Source organism: Amblyomma maculatum, unplaced genomic scaffold (genome assembly GCF_055883805.1).
Source record: "Amblyomma maculatum isolate TAMU_Amacu unplaced genomic scaffold, ASM5588380v1 scaffold_15, whole genome shotgun sequence".
Lineage (NCBI taxonomy): Eukaryota > Metazoa > Arthropoda > Arachnida > Ixodida > Ixodidae > Amblyomma > Amblyomma maculatum.
The window spans coordinates 10828442-10848566 of NW_028146740.1; the positions used below are offsets into that span (position 1 = coordinate 10828442).

At 51.2% G+C, this 20125-nt stretch overlaps 1 protein-coding gene across 7 annotated transcripts in view; it reads left to right on the plus strand.

The window, feature by feature from the left end:
• The window catches only part of aop (ETS variant transcription factor anterior open), a 219031-nt gene that overhangs the window by 72226 nt on the left and 126680 nt on the right, over positions 1–20125 (plus strand). For 2 of the 7 annotated variants that reach the window (XM_084586220.1, XM_084586222.1), the window contains exons 2-3: positions 8014–8088; positions 8170–8338. The exons of 4 other annotated variants lie outside the window; for them this stretch is intronic. The gene's annotated coding sequence lies outside the window, so the exon portion shown is untranslated. Of the gene's footprint in view, positions 1–8013; positions 8089–8169; positions 8339–12456; positions 12476–20125 lie in introns of those variants that run through there. One more of the 7 variants, XM_084586225.1, reaches the window with a different exon arrangement.

Consider the following 20125-nt stretch of genomic DNA (forward strand, 5'->3'; position numbering starts at 1 on the left):
GCAACGATATCCGATCTATATATACAAGCTCATGAGCGGGCTAGATGCGTGGCACTGCCCTATATTCACCAGCTGACTCACCGCCTAAAGAAGGTGGCGCAGAAAGTCAAGGTCCGAGTTGTGCTCACTGCACCAGATAAACTGGGCAAACTGTGCAAGGCTGTTAATGTTGCCTCAAAGATGAAAAAAAGAAAAACACCATTGCCCACTAAAAGATCAAATGCTGTATGTGGCTTGCAAGACCAATGTGGTCTACAGAATTAATTCCCTTGTCATGCGGGAATTGCTGTATCAAATGTTCGCTAATGGAGCACAGGCTGCCTGTCAAGGCACCATCAGGCTTGGGACACTTCGCAGCACATTGTGAACGTTATGAGGATAATTGTGCTCCGATATAAGGAGCGTGAAATACTGAAAGCCTTTCTCATTTACATGGAACGACAGTCGTGCGTAAGCAAGCCATCCTTATCTTTATCATCGAAAGAATTACAATTCTTAAACCGGAAGGTGCCGTTGCGCATGCGCGTTATTTAGGGTGTGATCCTTTGTACACGGTGCCATGGTACCATGTGCCATGAATCTAAGGATCTTTTATTCTGCCCTCTTATACGAGAAATGATGGAATGGAATGGAATATAGGAGCGTCCCCTTTAAAACGAGGTGGTAGCAGTAGCTATCATGCTCATTTTTCTCCCTATATCTTAATTACTGATTTAGAATGGTTAACTAAATCACCATTCTATTTATTAAATTTTGTTCCTACATTACTAACATTATGTCACTTCTCTGCTTTTAAGCCACCAATCTTCCAGTCGTTTTTTGCATGATGCCCACGAAGGTTGAGCGCCACCACATGGCTGGCTTAGAAGCAAAACCTTTAGCGAAGACGTCTTTATATGCCGTGAGCCCTAGAAGCCACCTCCATCTACTTTGACACAGGAACAGTCAATTTGATTGGTTGTTGTTGTTGTTGTTGTTGTTGTTGTTGTTGTTGTTGTTGTTGTTGTTGTTGTGGCTGTAGGAAAAAGGAAAAGAAAATGCACGGGCCTGCTACTGGCTCTGTAGCTGAGCCTGAACTGATTTATTTATAGGAAGGGAAAGGCGCGGTAACTGTGTCACTTGTTTTCTGTGGACACCGCAAACGCGCGGTAAGGGAAGGGAGGAAGATGGGAGTGAAATTAGAAAGAGAGAAAGAGGAGCCTTAGTGGAGGACTACGGAGTAATTTCGACCACCTGGGGATCTTTAACGGGCGCTGACATCGCACGTTAAAGATCCCCTCCTCCACTGCCTCGTGCGGACAGAAGAGAGAAAGATAGAAGAAAGATAAAGAGGGAGAGAAAGACGCGCACCGCAACAGCCGTCGTCCACCACCTATAGCGGTGGCGGGTGCAATGACGGCCTACAACATATAAAAATTCGGTGGCAGGCTACCCCCCGCCGCAAGCGGCGTTGACCCACCAGTCCCAGTCCCGTAGGGCCAGAAACAGCCACCCTTCAATTTGATTGGCGCAAGTTTTTCGATGCCGCCTTTTCGCTGCCACAGAACTGGGAGATTTCCCTTTCTCCATCTTGCCACCTGGCTGAAGAACCACTGCGCACAGGGCACGGCGAGGCGCTTGCATTTCCTCTGCTCGCATGTATACACTTAGCTGCAAGAGGCGTACACAAGGTCTTCTGGTGCACTGCGCATGCGCGGAGGGACCTAGCGGGCCCCGAGTGGATTCGCTTCCGGCCGGATGGCGAGATTTGCGTTCCCCGGTAGGGGGGGGGGGGGGGGGGCATAGCGCGTGCTGTGGCGGATCCGGCCTCTCACTTTTTGTCCCTGTGCGGATGTTGCGAAGGGGAGGAATGAACTAAGTGTTTTTCTACCTAAACAGCAGAAAGGCGGTTTGTGAGTGTGATGGCTAATGTTGTCGGAAAATGAAATGGGGCATGTCTGCACCGCTTTGGATAGCTGAGGTTTGTCTGGAGTAAAGGTGGTGAAGGAGAGAGTAGAAAAGAGCCGTGGTGGATGGCTAACGATAAATTTCGACAGCTTCTCTTAACGCGTGCAGACATCGCACAACACGCACAACACACTGGTATTCGATGTTATAGGGCACGTCAAAGTTCCCTGCGTGGTCTATGTTAATCCGAATTGGCACGTTTTAATCGAGTCATCATCATCATCAGCTGAACTCTACCCACTGCAGGGCAAAGGCCTTTCCAAATTCCTACAATTAACCCGGTCCTGAGCTATCTGCATCAAATTGACTCCTGCGAATTTATTTGCGTCATCCGCCCACCTGACTTTCTACCGCCCCCCGCTACGCTTTCCTCCTTTGGTATCCGAATTGTTACCCTGTTCGACCATCGGTTATCATCTCTTCGTACTACATGCCCTACCCATGCCCATATGTCTTCTTGATTCCCACTAGAGTGTAATTAACTCAAGTATTTCTCTGACCCACTCTGCACGCTTCCTATCTCTCAACGTTACACCTACCATTTTCCGTTCCATAGCCTTCTGCGTTATCTTCAACATTTTGTTAGCCTCCACGTTTCAGCCCCATAGGTGAGTACAGGTAATATGCAACTGTTGTATACTTTCCTTTTGAGCGATACCGGTAAGCTGCTAGTCATAATCTGCGAGTACTTGCCGAATGCGCTCCATCCCAATCTTATTCTCCTTGTCCTCTCATGGTCTGGATCTGCGGTTACTACCCTCCTAAGCATATTTGCCCACTAGTTCCACTGCTTCGCTACCTAACGTAAACTGCTGTTCCTTCCCGAGGCTGTTGAACATAATTACCTTATGCATCAGTGTGCTAGGATGTTATTAACGTAATGGCGTGGTTTTAGCTGATCGCTTGGTAGAGCTCACTTTTCGTGGCTCTCCGGAACGCTGGATGGTTATGCGCGGAACTCGCCAGTGTATTGCGGAGTGAAAGCTCTGGCAGAAATACGTTAATGTCGCTAAGGACATTAAGACCCGACATAAACACTGAACCTGCTTCGCCCGCGGTCCCGTCGTCGGCTGTACTCTTGTACACGGACCCCTGAGTTTCGAATGATAAACTGTTTACTTTGGGACCATGGAGCCAACCATATGCACAACTCGGGGGCTCAGTAATTGGGTGCTCGACTGCTATACCAGCAGCTTTATTAATGCGAAAGCATTACTTCCTTATGTTCACAGATTTCTGTCCGCTAAGCGCGTCCGCAGGCCACGTCCGCAGATAGGGCCGGAGGCGTCCACGCAGAAGACTCCATGTTTGTGTCCGTAGTGGCGAGCCACGGCTCCCGCCCGCTCGAGACGTCTGCCACTGTGGTCCTCTCGTGTCATGTTGGCCGGAAGAGGGCGCACGTGCAAAGCATATCTCCACTCTGTTGGGATATGTACATATGCGCTCTTCCGAATGTATTGTGTAGTGGATGTGTAGTCGGACAAGGAGGCGGCGACCAGACAGCGTTTTAGACAGTCTTATGTATTGGTTCATCAAGTGTGCCTCTCGCAGTTCATTAAAGGTGTTCACCACCCCAGGTCAAGTAGGCGCTCGTTGGGAGGTCTAGGGCACGCTTGTATAGTTTGCGGAGAATGACTTCTAGTGCATTCTCGTCAAATTTGCGCAGGTGGAGGTATGGAGCTGAGTATAGGACTCGACTGGTTACAAATGCATGCGCCAGCCGCTAGGCGTCTTTGCACGTCCCCCGCGCTTGTTCGAAACCCGGCGGACCATGCGGCCCCCCTAGTCCCCCACATTACGCAATTTGGCCAGTGTTGTGTCAGCTCTACGATGTTTGTGAATAAAGAGGCCCAGTACTCGGATCTCGTCGTGTTCGGGTATGGGTCCACTATTAAGGGTGAGGTCGATTTTGGTGGTACACTTTGATGAGGGGCGTATGTGCACAAATTCCGATTTGGACGGTGAGCACTGAAGGCCGCAACGACGGGCGTAGTTGTCTACACTGTCCGCCGCTTGCTGCAGGTTTGCCTCCATTTCTCCTACCAAGCCGTGTTTAGCCCAGATGGTGATGTCGTCGGCATGCAGCGCGTGCTGGATACCGTCGACCCTCGCCAGCTAAGCGGGAAGTTTCGTCATAGCTAGATTGAACAGAAGTGGCGAGAGCACCGCTCCTTGCGGGGTCCCTCGCGTGCCTAGTTCGTATGGGCCATGTTCGGTGTCCTGAATCCGGATGTATGATTGTCGGTCAGTGAGAAATTGCCTAATGTAGTTAAATGTGTTTTGGCTGCAATCTGTTTGGAAAGATGTGTTAGAATAATTTTGTGGGTGACGTTTTCGAAGGCCCCCTTCAAATCCAAAGCGAGTACTATATTATCGTTCTAAAGAAAATTATAGGGTCACTGACCAAGTCAAAGTTTAATAAAAACGAAATGACGTTGTGAAATGAGATCGTGAACAAGGAAGCCGTAGGGCTTCCGAAACGTCATTTCGTTTTTATTAAACTTTGACTTGGTCAGTGACCCTATAATTTTCTTTTTGTCACCACCTGACCAGACGATGTTTCGTCGAACTCTTGATTATATATATTATCGTTGAGGGGATATTCGATTGGGTTGAGAATTTCCCGGTCTAGTTGAAGCAGAACGGACCGGTGTGGGCGGAACCCGAACATGGTGCCTGCAAAAACATTTTTACGGCCGCAGTCATTCATGAAAACACTGTAAAAATGGTCTCACTTTCCGTGCACACAACATAACACACGCGGAAGAGATTGCCATCGCACTAGCCGCCGTAGATCAGGACTTGTGGATCATCATGACCGAATCGAGGGGTGCCTGGAGCAATATCGAGCAGGGGTACACATCGTACTTCGCCAGCAAAAGTTTACAAAACAGCAATTATCTCGGTGCCCCTGCGCATCGAACGATTATCTGGCCTTGAGGGAAACGAAACGCCCGATTCCGCCACCCTCGCGCTAACTTTCCGGGCACCAGCCTCGTCTCCCACCGATCCGGACTCCGAACCCAATCTCGGCTATACTTTCAAAGAAATAATTCAATTTTATCAATCCAGCCATGCAATCTACCCTAAGCCCTGCAAGGGCCTCAACAAGGCGGAGTAGCGCATTCTCCTTCGCCTTTACACCAAAACTTTACTGTGCCCGGCAGTATTAAAATACTTTGACCCCGCTTGCACGGGGAAATGCCCGCACTGTGAGGAAAAGTCCTCGGATAGTTTCCACATGGTGTGAGCATGTCGAAAAACCCCCCAATCTACCCCTTGGTGCGCTAGTTTCTTTGAGCTTTGCGCGGTATTGGCCTCCTCCTGGTAGAAAGCATGCAGAGTAGCCAAGTTTCCAGACTGCAGTTGCTCAGCGGCCGCTGATCCCTCGCTACGATCTTCCCGGCTTGGCGTTGTGCCTTGTGCCTGTATAGCATGTCTGAGAGCGCTGTGCGTTCGGCATCGGGTGGAAAGACATATCTCGGCGACCGCCTTTTCCAACCCCGGCGGCCAGTGCTCTCTGTCGCGATTGGCCCCCGTGACGATTATACCAGCGTGTGATGCCAAGCATGCGCAAACATTCGTCGACACCGTGGCCAGCGAGCTTGTGCTAAAAATGCGCGACACCCTCGATTCGGTGAGAGACAGGAGGTACCGATAGATGCTTGTGGCGAGGTCTGGTCCGGTGCCGAACGAGTTTCGGTCTCGAAATACCCGCGTCTCTTATTAATGAATGTCAGCAATCAGTATGTCGCACTCGAACGACGTAGAGCGAAACAAAAACTAGCATCTGAAAGAATATATAAAAATGAGCTTGTGTGCCAAACTTGGTGCATGTAGAGTAATTAGATACGTAATTATAGCCAATTAAGTTAGTCGGGCGTCGAAATAGCCACGCAGAAAAATGTCGACGTCCAAATGGGGTCACGTGGTGCTCGACTTTTTGTAACGTAGGAATACCCTCTGATGGCGGAAAATTTGAAATGTTTGAACGTGAACTAGCGGGGAAGGGCGTGATATGCGTGCAACAATGGAATGTAGATGGTTAAAAAGTGTATAAAAAGTGGTAATCAACCAGCTGCAATCTGAAAAAAAAAAATCATAAATGAAGCAAATGTGTCAAAAGAAGTACTTAAATGAGCAAAAGACGGGGTTGAATGAATGAATGAAAACTTTATTTCCACCGAAAATAAAGTTTTCATTCATTCATTCAACCCCGTCTTTTGCTCATTTAAGTACTTCTTTTGACACATTTGCTTCATTTATGATTTTTTTTTCCACCGAGCCCCGCCGGGGTGGTGCAGTGGTAAGACGCCCGACTACTGTGCCGGAGTTCCCGGGATCGAATCCCGGCCTCGGCGGCTGCGTTTCGATGGAGGCGAAACGAAGTGGCGTCCGTGTGCTGTGCGATGTCAGCGCACGTTAAAGATCCCCAGGTGGTCGAAATTACTCCGTAGCCCTCCACTACGGCCCCCCTTTCTCTCTATCCACTTTCACTCCCACCTTCATCCCTTCCCTTACGGCGCGGTTCAGGTGTCCACAGAGCAAGTGTGACAGATACTGCGCCTTTCCCTTCCTATGAACCAACCAACCAACCATTTCCACCGAAAAGGAGCCCCTCATCTCCCGCCCCCGGCACGCAGGCCGGGGAGCGGGTCAGGAGGGCCCCGCAGGCTGAGGTCAGGTGAGGTTACAAGCACTCTTCACGGCCTCAGCCGCCAGGCGGGTCGCGTGCCGATGAACGGTGGGATCTCCGCTCCCCAGCCAAACCTCCCAGGCTTCTCTACTATCAATGTTAATGCCGGCGCCTGGGGAATCAGCGCATTGCCATATTATATGATCTAGCGTGCCTTTTTGTCCGCAATTTTTACATTTAGAATATTCTTCCTCCCCGGTCTGTGTTAAGAAAACCCAGACAGGGCAGATGTAGTTATCGGCTTGTAATCGCCTCCAGATGCTTCCTTCATTGTTAGTGAGAGACCGATCTGGGGGAGGGTATACTATTCGATCTAATTTGTAAGATTATGTGATCTCATTGTATGTGATAGCGCAATCTTTAATTCCCTTGCATTCGGGCTGTTCTACCGCTGCCCGGTGGTAGAGATCTCGGGCCAGCAGGTGCGCAGCCTCGTTGCCAGGGACAGACTCGTGTGCTGGCATCCATATGATGGATATGGTTCTAGTAATGGGATTTGTGAGAAGAATCTTTTTGGCCTCCTCTGAGATCCGTCCTTTTGCAAAATTCCAGACAGCCGTTTTGCTGTCGCTGATTATAGTTTTGGCCTGTGTACCAGTGCATGCGAGCGCTATTGCGACCTGTTCAGCTGTACTAATGTCACGGGTGCGTGTTGAGGCCGCAATTTTAGGTGCACCTTCTCCATTTACTACTGCCGAGACAGCTGCTCCGTGTCGTCCGCATGATGCGTCTACATAAGCAACTTCATCGACTGCTTTGCGTTTCATTCTTTTAGCGATGGCTTTGGCTCTGTGTTCTCTGCGTTCTTTGTTGTAGTCTGGGTGCATGTTTCGAGGTAAAGGTGGTACCAGTATGTGTTCCCTTATGTCGGGTGGGATAGATGTTTTCGTCTGTGGGCCTCTGTCTGATTGGAGTCCGACCCAGTCTAGGATGGCTCTGCCTGTCTCCGTCTGACTTAGCCTTCCAGTTGAGAGATTCTGACAGCTTCAGTGAACTCTTGCCATGTATTATGAATCCCCATTTTCTCCAGCTTCTCTGTTGATGTGGAGACAGGGAGGCCTAGTGCGCGTTTGACGCATTTTCGAATTATGACGTCGATTTTTTCACGTTCTGTCTCTTTAAGATTGAGAAAAGGTGTGGCATAACATATGCGACTGGTGATGTAGGCCTGCGTCATTTTAAGTAGACTAAGTTCCTTGAGACCGTGTCCTCTAAGCGCTACTCTTCTGAATTAACCACAAATTCAAAGACGCGGTTAACATGGTGATTGGTGCCATGACGTGATGGCGTAGCCCAGCAACGCTTTACATCATGAAAAAAAAAGAATAAATTTTATTTATATGAAGTAATTACGTGGGTGGTTCACCCAGGTCCGGGAACCCATTTGCGAATGCGGCCCTCCAGGCCTGATCGATCAGCTGCCTCTGAAGGAGGAGAGCTCTGTGGTACGTTGGAACTCCTCAAACATAGTCTGCAGATGGCTCTGCATGGAACTGAGTAAGAGTGGCATTAACATCCTTTCGCAGAGTTTCCACCAGCTTCTGGGTCTCCTGGACGCGTTCCTGTCGGATTAGCCCCACCATGTGGGTATAGGCGGAAATAGACGCTGTGAGCGGTTGCGGTCGGCGGGTAGGCGAGTGGCTTTTGCGGCCCTTCTGGGAGCGGCTGCGTTGCGGAGTCTGGGAACGAGCTCAGGTATCCTTTGTTATCTTGTCCTTGGTTATCATCTCCTGGAGATGCTGATTTTCGCGGCGTCGCTCCTGTTGAATTCCAATGGCAGATCCAGAGCAGGTTTTTCTACTCTGGCCAGAGCAATTCTATTCCAATGGCAGAACGGGAGCGCGAGTTGTCTGTTCCAATGGCAGATCAGGATCTCGCGTCGATCCCGGATCGCTCCGTGGAGCGACGTTTGGCCGGAAGCTAGCGTGATGTTGTACCCACTTACGTTTCACGTCACGTTCGCTAAGCGATGAATGACATAGAAGCTGCGTCTCGCCGTGCGGTGCTAATTCCGGAGGAAAGGCGCAGTAGTGCGCGTTTGGATGGTACGCCGTCGCTCCTGTCGCGTGGCGTTCTTTGGCGCGGGTTCAAGTGTGGGATTGCGGATGGCAGGAACGCTAGACAAGATGAGACCTAAGGCTTTCGCCTTTCGCTACTTTAGTCGCTAAAGTCCCTCGTAATTTTCTTCCTGTCTTCGCCACGTGCATCCCACGTTCTGCGGCAAGTTTCATCGGCGCTGCGAAACTGGTGAAAACGGGATTTTAAAAAAAAAATGCGCTTTCTGGCATACGAGCACAACTGGAGCCGTAAGATACCTTGTCGTCCGAGTAGTACTGCCGAACGACGTCTTCGACGAAGCCTGCCACCTTAGGCCTCTTGACGGGCAGGCGAAACATCGCGTCGAATGTCCTCCTATACACCGCAGCTTCACACTCACTGTCCGTTTCGGATGAGACGTCACTGCTTGGCTCCAAACTTGCATCATCTTTGTCGGAACTGTCACTTCCATAGAGAAAAATTAGCGCCGCATAGCGAGACGCAGCGTCCATGTCGTCCATCACTTTGCGAAGCACCGCGACGATGTGAAGCGGAGCTGCCTCAGCTGGTCATGAGGTGAAACGGAAGCGGTTACAACATCAGGCTGGCTTCCGGTCAAACCTACCGATTTCGGCAGAGCAAATATCGTCGCTCCACGGTGTGATCCAGGATCGACGCGAGATCCCGATCTGCCATTGGAACAGACAACTCGCGCTCCCGTTCTGCTATTGGAATAGAATGGCTCTGGCCAGAGCAGAAAAACCTGCTCAGGATCTGCCATTGCAATTCAACATAATCTTGTCTAAAGACCGCCGAATCCAATATTTTTACCAAAAAAGCTACGTTTTAGGCATTTGTCTAGCGTTCCTGCCATCTGCAATCCCACACTTGAACATGCAACAAGCAACGCCACGTGTCAGGAGCAATGGCGCACCATTCAAACACACACTTGTGTTGTTGTTGTTGTTGTTGTTGTTATTGTTGTTATGAACTTTATTTTTCCACCGATGTAGGAGGCCCCCTACTCCCCGCCACCGGCACGCAGGCCTATGGGACGGAGGCCGGGGCCTCCGCGACTAAAGACAGGCGAAGCAACAGTGTTTCTTCGCGGCTTCAGCCGCCAGGCGGATAGCTTGCTGCTGGTTGGCGGGGGACCCGCTCCGCAGTAGCAGTTCCCAGGCTTCTCTACTATTTATGTTTTCCTTGGCGCCAGGGGAATCAAGGCATTGCCAGATTATGTGATCCAAAGTACCCCTTTCTCCGCAGGTTTCGCATTTATCGTCCGCCTTTTTCTTCACTTGCGTGGGGAAAAGCTAGACGGGACTTGGGAAATTCCCAGCTTGCAGGCGCCGCCAAGCGACGGCCTCCTTGTTAGCGTTCGGTCCGGTGGTGGCAGGGACCTTCCTTATAAGTTTGCAGCCTCTCGTCCATACCATCGCAATCAGGCGGCTCTACGGCTGCCCGGAAGTAGAGCGCTCGGGCTAGCTCGTGCGCCGCCTCGTTGCCGGGGACGGACTCGTGCGAGGGGGTCCAAATAATTCGAATCTTTCAAGTTTTCCTTTCTCTAAAATTTTGGCTGCCTCCGTCGAGACCCTCCCTTTTCCAAAGTTCCAGACAGCTGTTTTGCTGTCACTAATAACTATGCTGGCTTCCGTTTTAACGCAAGCGAGCGCTATTGCACTTGTGGGAGAAAGTGTGACAGGTACTGCGCCTTTCCCCCAGAAGTCTAATCTTTTTTAGCGTTCCTGTCATCTGCAATCCCACACTTGAACGCGCGCCAAGGAACGCCACGCGACAGCCGCCACAAAAGCGGGACACACTTTGTCCATGACAGTATAAGCCATTAAAGGCTTTCGCCTTAATAAACAAACACGAATGTGATGCTGGGATAATCCGGTTGATGATGATGATCCCGTCGCGTCTAGCGCCGCCTCAAGAGCTTTTCTTGCACTAAGTGCTCCCGCGGAAGCGAATGCGTTCCAATTGCAAATATGGAGGAAGGGATCTGAGCGCGAGCTCCGCCGGGGTGGTGCAGTGGTAAGACGCCCGACTTCTGTGCCGGAGTTCCCGGGTTCGAACCCGACCACGGCGGCTGCGTTTCGATGGAGGCGAAACGAAGTGGTGTCCGTGTGCTGTGCGATGTCAGCGCACGTGGTCGATCCTCAGGTGGTCGAAATTACTCCGTAGCCCTCCACTACGGCTCCCCTTTCTTTCTATCCACTTTCACTCCCACCTTCATCCCTTCCCTTACGGCGCGGTTCAGGTGTCCACAGAGCAAGTGTGACAGATACTGCGCCTTTCCCTTCCTATGAACCAACAACAACAACTACATCTGAGCGCGAGCGAGGCGCTTCATTGGTGCTCCGGCCGAGCGCTCGCTATCTGCCATTGGAATTCAACATCAGATATTTCTGCTCTGAGGTTCTCAATGACCTCGGCAAAACCTGGAGAAGAGATCTTTTCAGCATATGATACATGTTTGGAGACAGTGTGTGAGGATGCCACCTGATGCGTATTCGGATCATCCGACTCCTTAGGTGCCGATTTATCGACAGGCTTTGCATAAGCTCGAGCCGGGCACTGGGCACTCAGGGCGATATGCGTGGAAGCCCCGCAGGCTGCGCAATGAGGAAACTGCTTGCAGCCGGGTTCTTGAGGGAGCGTGTTCTTACCGCAATCCCGACAAATGGCGGGAAACGAGCAGTATTTGGCTACATGGCCGATGCGGTGACAGTTATAACATGCGACTGGGCGCGGGCGGTATTCGTGGACTCGTGTAATCTCGTAGTCGAATACTAGCCGAGAAGGTAATGTGTCTGACGCGAAGGTCAGAAGTAGCAAGTTTGTCTTGCCGAGTATGTCTCTCAGCGCAGATGTGCCATGATTTAGTCCATCGTGAGGCCTTCTCTAATTCTGATCACACCTATTGCCAACCGCCTCAGTGGGGACGTGTCCACATTGAACGCTTGGACAGAATCCCGCGTTCGCGCGACTAAGCGGGTCAAGGTACACAGCTTCTTGAAATGCTCAGCGTCCCTGACAGCGATGCGGATGCAGTTATCAGCAGAATCAAAGCGGAAAATGGCCATATCCGAAAAATACTGAGACGGAGCATTTTGCTCTATTGCGTTGGTAATAGCCTGTTTCGGGATGTTTGTGACATGTACTGTGTTAAGTGGCCTGATCAGAGCAGTGAAATGAGGAAGACTCACCCGTTCTGTGTGCAGGCGTTGTGGGCACACTTTCATGCTGCATCCTGTAGCTGTCTTAACCTGAGCAGGAGGGCTTGCAGAGACTGTCAGAGCGGCGGTATCCATTTCCTCGTGCACCGTCGGCAATGGCGGGTAATAAGAGCTCCTCGTAGCCTGTGGCTACAGGGAGCTCTTATTACCCGCCATTGCCGACGGTGCACGAGGAAATGGTGGCTCCTCTTCCCTGATGGGGACTGGTACAGGTGGGTCACCGCCGCTTGCGGCGGGGGCTAGCCTGGCACTGAATTTTTATCTGTTGTAGGCCGTCATTGCACACGCCACCGCTGGTGGTGGACGACGGCTGTTGTTGCGGCTCGCGTCTTTCTTTCCCTCTTCCTTTTCTTTCTTCTCTATATTCTCTTCTGTCTGCACGAGGCAGCGGAGGTGGCTCAGCTACAGAGCCAGTAGCAAGCCCGTGCATCTTCTTTTCCTTCTTCCTACAGCCACAACACAGCCACAACAGCATGTGGCCTTTGTGGCGTCGGAGTCAGGGCTCGGCTGGATGCGAAGTACGGCGCAGCGTCCATCTGCTCGTGCCCCACCGGTAAGGGCGAATAATCGGAACGCCTTGTAATTTGGCTTGACTGTGTGGTCGTAGTCGTTGTAACCTGTGGCGTTTGTGGCGTCGGAGTCAGGGCTCGGCTGGATGCGAAGTACGGCGCAGCGTCCATCTGCTCGTGCCCCGCCGGTAAGGGCGAATAATCGGAACGCCTTGTAATTTGGCTTGACTGTGTGGTCGTAGTCGTAACCTGTGGCGTTTGTGGCGTCGGAGTCAGGGCTCGGCTGGATGCGAAGTACGGCGCAGCGTCCATCTGCTCGTGCCCCGCCGGTAAGGGCGAATAATCGGAACGCCTTGTAACTTGGCTTGACTGTGGGGTCGTAGTCGGTGGTTGGCCCGGAGTGAAGGTCGCCGGACGTAAACTTTTGAAGGTCACATCTTCCGGATGCGCTGTGGCGGCAGCGCCGCCTGGCTGTGGCCTGGGAGCAGCCGTGGTAGTGGTGGGCCTTGAGAGCGTCGAATCAAGCAGCGAGCCGAAAATAAAAAATAAGGTGCCGAACACCTTCACTGACCGTTTCGAGTGGGATCAGGCCATATCGGGTCTAAAATCCGCATACACAATTTGAAAAACACGGAGCCGAGGTGAACCGCGTCAGCTCGCTCTAACGGTCACCTGGTCACCCTGCGCTCAGCGCCGTCCTCTTTTCATACTCCTTCAAGAAACGCGCGGACCTTGTAACATTCCTGCACTTACCAGACACCTACTATCCAACATACAGCAATTTTATTTTCGGCTCGCTGCTCGATTCGAAGCTTTCAAGGACCAGGCGTTTCTCAAGAGGGACAGGCGGCCGTCTTAATCCTAAACGATTGTCCCTCCACTCAGCTATCGCTTCAATGCCTTTGCTCTCCCACTCGGGAGATTGTTGTAGTAAAAATCTTCCTCCCTGGCCAAAAAAACCTTTCGTCGTGGCATCGGCCTATTTCCGGCCAGGTAACGTCATGCCAGAACCCTGTACCTGGCTCCCTGACCTTGAAAACGCAGCACACCCTTATCCTATTCTTATCGGCAGATATTTCAACGCACATCACGCAGACTGGAGCTCATCTCAGCCTAATCAACGTGGTAAACACCTATATGACGCCCTTGATCAAACTCTTCTTACCCTGTGTAACGAACCTAACGCGCCGACCCGTATCGGTCTCCATCCCTCTCAAGCGGGCGCTACACTGGACCTTACATTCTCATCACCGCGTCTTCTTCGGCGCTGGGAAGTCCTTTCTAATTCTTGGGGTAGTGATCACTTGCCCATCTCTTTCTGTCTGTACTCCGAGATGCCCGCACTCAAGCTCTCGAATATATCCCCTGTGACGATTCCACTGTTGGCATGGATGCTCACCTGGCTAATCTTTGGCGTCGCGCAGATCACCTCACGGAACGTTTTCGTACTCGCGGAAAACGTCACAAAGATCTCGTACTTCTTCGACGACAATTCAAGCTTATCAGGGCATACCAGCTTCACCTGTAAATTGGGGCTTGGCACTCTACATGCGACCGTCTTGGACAAGTACCGGGCCCATCACAACTTTTGGCGCATCTTTCGTGGATCTTTCGTGGCATAAATGGCAAGGCACGCTCGACCCCACCTCTCACCGAGCTCCTTCTCAATGGCAACCCGGCTGATGTTGAAGATGAAGTTATACACACCCTTTTCCCACACTCCAGCCAAACGCCTCCACCAGCAGTTTCCATTTTCTCAGTCAGAAACCCTGATCCAGACCTGGATCGCCCTTTCTGTAAGGGAGAACTGCAAGCAGCCCTCGGAAGAGGCCGAGCTCGCGCCACACCCGGGCATGACCGAGTCAGTTGGCAGGAGCTTCGCAATCTCGACTCGGCAGCCCAGGATGCCCTTCTCCACATCATTAATTCTTACTGGGAGACCGGAACGGTACCGGATGATCTCAAGCTTTATCTTATTCTTCCTATCCCTAAACCTGGCAAAAACCCTCGACTTCCTAGTAATTTGCGTACAATCGCCCTGACTTCACATCTCTGTAAACTCATCGAGCGCCTGCTGCATATATACCCGAATTAGCCACAACATTGAATACGTCAGTCCTGGATTTCATCCAGCTCAAGCCGGCTTCCGCCCTAACCTCGGAACTCATGACTGCCTTTGGCTTTTGCGAAGAGTTCTGAATACAGCTCATCGTAAAGCGCTACCTACAAAGGTATATCCGCTATATACAAAGCCTTTGACAATGTTCGCCATGAGGTTATCCTGGAGGAACTCGCCAAACGCTTTCCTAGTACTCGTGCCCAAATCTGGATCCGCAATTTTTTTATATCTAGACCCATTGAGCTACATGGCAAAGCACCGGGATGGGTGCCCAAAACCTATTACTTGGATAGGGGTGTACCTCAGGGCTCCATTCTCTCACCCATATTGTTCAACTTGGCCATGACACGCGTCGCCGAGAATCTGGAACTCGGCACAGGCGCAAGATTCGCTATATATGCCGATGATATTACTGTGGACTGAGGCAGCAGATTACGTAGACAAATATTCTATGCAGACTGAACTTCAAGCGATCCTTCTTTGTCTTGAAGATACACTAACCAAAATTGGCCTCGAACTCGCTCCACATAAAACAGAATTGATTCGTATCAACGGAAAACATAAAACCAACCTCAGTATGCAGATCCGTCTTCACATCGGAGGCAACACCATCACCTCCTCAAATGGGCAAATCGGCATTCTTGGCCTGCCCATCTCAAGCTGCAACAGTCCCCAGAAATAGGTTCATCAGCTACAACGCCTTTGACCAGCACTGCTACACACTATTCGTCGCCTGTCCAACCGGTACGGTGGTGCGCGGCAACATGCCTGCCGTGCGATGGCCCGAGCGGCGGCGGTCGAAAAAATCCTCTATGGCACACCCGTCCTCCAACTGTCGAAGACTGACTTCGCTAAGGTGGAACGCCTTGATCGCGCAACACTGCGCACTATTACTGGTCTACCTAAGCACCCTCCTATAGCTGAACTTGAGTGTTTGGCCGCTCTTCCACCGCTCGCTACCATCGTTTCCGAGTCACAGACGCGTCATCGAATACGTCTAGAGAACACTGTCCAAGGGCGACGCCTGCTGGCCTGGGATGACCAGCGTAACGACAAAACACCAGCCCTATATACATCTCTTCCCCCTTGGGAGATGCCAGTGGTCACACGCCTCCATCGCCGACCTATAAACCTCAATTTTGCCATTCCCCTGGAGCTCCTCGCTGCCCATCACCGACAAGAGCGAATCCTTGAGACGACTGACATATACACCGACGCTTCGATTACAAGCGAATTTGCATCTATTTGCTGGGTGTGCGATTACAACCCTTCCCTTTCAGGCGCTTGTGCCTGCCACCTACCTCCAGGTACCCCTCTTCATGCTGAACTCCTCGCGATTTGGGGAGCCTTGTCAGGAGTACCGTGCACCGGAACTTGTTCAATACGTATTCTTACTGATTCCTGTGACGCTTACAAGGAAATCGCTACTCGGGGTTCGTAAGATGCAACTGCTACGGCCATACAGCGCCTCCTTAAACGCCACAAACTCGCCACCAGAACTGTCGTTATTCAGTGGACCCCAGTTCACTCAGACGAATCAGGAGCAAGGCGGCGGCACACGCCTCGGCTGTCTTGGTAGGTGGGACGTCCACATTTACTTCCCCACCCCCCTTGCTTCATCCTTACTCGACCTTGGGCGGTCAACACACCCCTTCTCTTGCCCTTATGCACTATACTCGGACCAGTCTTCGTAGCCTCAGTCAGCATCGCATGCAGGTGGCCACCGAAAACCCGCGAAAAACCCACCTCACCCAAAGTCAAGAAGTCTTCTTGAATAAGCTCGTCGCCCATGCGGCTTACACGCCACGTATTATGGCCCGCTGGCGTCAGTATAAAGAGGAAATGAACCCCGCCGGGGTGGCGCAGTGGTTACGGCGCTTGAATACTGTTCCCAAGGTCGCGGGATCGAATCCCTGCCTCGGCGGCCGCTTTTCTGTGGAGGCGAAAAGCAAGGCGCCCGTGTGCTGTGCGACGTCAGTGCACGTTAAAGAACCCCAGGTGGTCGAAATTTCCGGAGTCCTCCACTATGGCGTCTCTCATAGCCTCAGTCGCTTTGGGACGGTAAACTCCACAAACCAAACCAAACCAAAGAGGAAATGATTACGTGCCCCCACTGTACGACTGTAACGCGCGGCGGCATATCTTATCTACTCTGGGATTGCCCTGCTTTTTCTACTGGACGCTCCGAGATCAAACCCTACCGCCTGAACTACCGTTCCCTTCTAGAAACTGATGCTAACACACAGAAGATATTTGCCAAGTATGGCTCGCTTAGTGGCCTGGTTAGAGCAATATGATTTGAGTGACGACCTAAACAATGAAGATTCTATCTACTCCCTTTTACCCCCATTCATAGCCATGAGCCATCCCATTCAATAAAGGACATCCAATCAATCAATGAAGGGTGGCAGTTCCTGGCCCTACGGGGCTAGGACGATGGGTCGACGCCTCTTGCTGCTGGGGCTAGCCAGCCACCGAATTTTTATCTGTTGTGGGCCGTCATTTCACTCGCCACCGCTTAGGTGGTAGACGACGGCTGTTGTTGCGGCGCGCGTCTTTCTCTCCCTCTTATTTTTCTTTCTTCTCTATTTTCTCTTCTGTCCGCACGAGGCAGCGGAGGTGGCTCAGCTACAGAGCCAGTAGCAGGCCCGTGCATTTTCTTTTCCTTCTTCCTACAGCCACAACAACAACTGACGTCGCTCAGCGCACGGGCGCCTCTTCTTTTTAGCCTCCATCGAAACGCAGCCGCCGCGGTCGGAGTCAAACCCGGGCACTCCGGCACAGTGCATCTCGACCACTGCACCACCTCCAGTGCAGATTCTGCAGTGCTCTCGGAATTACGCATGGCTTTCGTGTCGCGTGCGTAACATGTGTATGGTGGAGGGGAACGAGACCGCTCACACGGCCGCCAGAGCATTCCTCCCACAGGGTTCCGCTCAATCCTCCGCTTCTACCGCAGCAACCATACCAATCCCTATCATAACTTATGCGGAGATTACAAATCATTTACGCCTCTGCAGGAAAGCACTCCCGGAACCCGCCAAAGGTCTCGACAGATCTGATGATTGGCACCTTAGACGGCTCCAAACCGGTTTTTTTTTAAATCCCGCCCATTAAAACACGTGGACCCGACATTTACGGGTATAGGTGCTAATTCTGCGGGCAGTATGCTGACCTATACCACATGATGTGGGCCTGCCAGCAAAACACAAAAATAAAAGTTATAAGGCAGCTGACTAAGGATGGTTGGGAGGCGGCCCTCTATACAACTCGGACCTGGAGGCCCTGCGTGCTCTCATCCAGAGAGCTCGGGTAGCGGCGGCGGCCAATGGCGGCGTGCCGAAATATGGTATACCACCCAGCGTCATAACCATACGCACCTCCCTTTCCCAAATCATTTCATTGTCACAATAAATGTTTTCTCTCCTTTCTGCACAGTGCAACGGCGGCGGATTTTGTATCGCCTCGTGTTGTTTTGCTTTCACGTCGGCACTGTTGATGCGGAAGTGCTCTCTTGGACGACATTCTGCCGCGACTTTGTTACACTTAGCGTCTATCACTTGTTTTACAGATAAGTTGCCACGCAGAATAGAAAAAAATGCGATGGATGTGTGCAATGTGAATTTTGTTTCTGAACTGCACATTGCACATCCATCTTTTCTAACGTCTTTGTGATGATATAGCCCTGTGCGCGTATTTTTTTTTCTTTTTTTTTTCAAAAGCAACATTACGCCAGGTTTCGCCTCGTCACTTAGCCGGGGGGCACGAATGGCCTTTAACAGCCGTTGCCTAGCAACCGTTTCAGCCGAGCTTCGCCAGATGTGTTGCCTTGTTTTGTTGCGAAAGCAACACTCCGACAGGCAAAGCGAGACCTCGGATGGCCGCAGCTACGTCTCCTCATAAAAAGAAAAAAAAAAAAAAGAAACTTGTCTCCTGCAGGAATCCAACCTCCATCCCCCGGATCCCCAGCCGAGCGCTTAAACCAACTGAGCCACGCCTGAGACTTTTTTTTTTTATTGCATGGAAGATTGCATGGAAGTACTTCGAGCCAGTCTAACCGGGTAGCATTCCGCAACCTGTCATGCATAGTTACACCACTTAGGCCACACATCAAAATTCCGGGAGACATATACATGCATTTAGTAAAGGTAACCAGGCAGGAGGTCGCTCCTGCGCAGCATATTATGCCTCCCGCACCATAGCAGACTGTTCATTGAACATACTTCGATAATGCGTTTGTATTTTTGGAGCCACGCCTGGGACTGTGAATAGCGCATCTTAATTCTCCTTCTCTAGCGTGAGGTTGATAGTAGTGATGTGATAGCCTAGCCAGCGGCGTATTTCGGGTGAGCGCTCACTCGGGCCTCTCCTTTCATGTGAAAGGGTGACATTAGAATCAGCCATGACATTTGAATTGACGTTACCTCTATGCCAGGGGCAGTAGCTGCCAACTCGGGTCGCTCCTTTCATACGGGAGGGTGATATCAGAATCAGCCTGCCAGAACCGCTTGCATTCTCGTTACCCCTACGACACGAGTCACGTCCATACGGCTTGGCTGGAGCGTGAATTTATATGTGGGCTGGTAGCCTACGCTACCGCGTCATACCCTTGAAGGTGAGCTTAAGTGTCCCTAATAATGTAGGACCTTACACTTATGGGGCGTGACAGGGGATTAACGTAGCAGGCAAAAGAAGCTTCCGCCGTTGCTTTCGCAATTCCACTTGGGTTAAGCAGAGCTAAATCACAGACAACGTTTTTTCGCTTTAGAGTGCAGCGGTGTGTAACATTCGCCCGAGTCTGCGTTCAACGGAAACTGCGGACAACTCCATCCGAGTATTTTCATGGACAAAAATTGCTTCTTTGCCCTTTTATGAGCAAGTTGCCGTTCTGCCAAAACGACGCGTTCTTCGCCGAGAGAATGTTATGTGTTCCCGCTGGTAGACTTGTAATCATCCTCTATGAAACAGACGGGTTGGCAGTGTTTCCTTTCAAGTGAGGGCTGCCATCCTTTGAGATCCGAGCAGAAAAGACCGGTGCCACCGCACGTGCGGAATCGGTCGACACTGTTTCCTTTTTGCGTTGTTTGAAAGCTTGACTCTTTGACGCTGTAGACTCACACAGTGCGGCTGCTACTTGTCCCTTTAATTGATGTATTACTGCAGTCGCCAGTTCTCAGCTTGTGCACATATAAACAAAAATCCAGGCTGGAGGGACGGACATTCGTCGCTACCGAGAGTAGTCTCGACGACGCGTTTCCTTTGCTGCTATCTCGGACGAAGACCAGCCTTTGAACGTGCACTGAAGTAACAAGGGTATTCCTTCGTAATCACTCAAGTTTCGCCGTGGCGAAATGTGAAACGCGCTTCCGGCGCTCGAGTTGCACCTTGCGGTTATTTCCGCCGAAGCAAAACGGAAGCTGGCGAAGCGCTAAAGGTTCCTTTGTAAGCTTTCCGCAAGATCTCCAACCGAAAGGCCTCGTTCTGAGAAGTCTCGCATTCTTTGTGGAAGTGAAATAACCAATTTGCCCCTGCTCCGTCAATGCATAAATGTTGCCAGTTGACAAAGGCGGCTTGG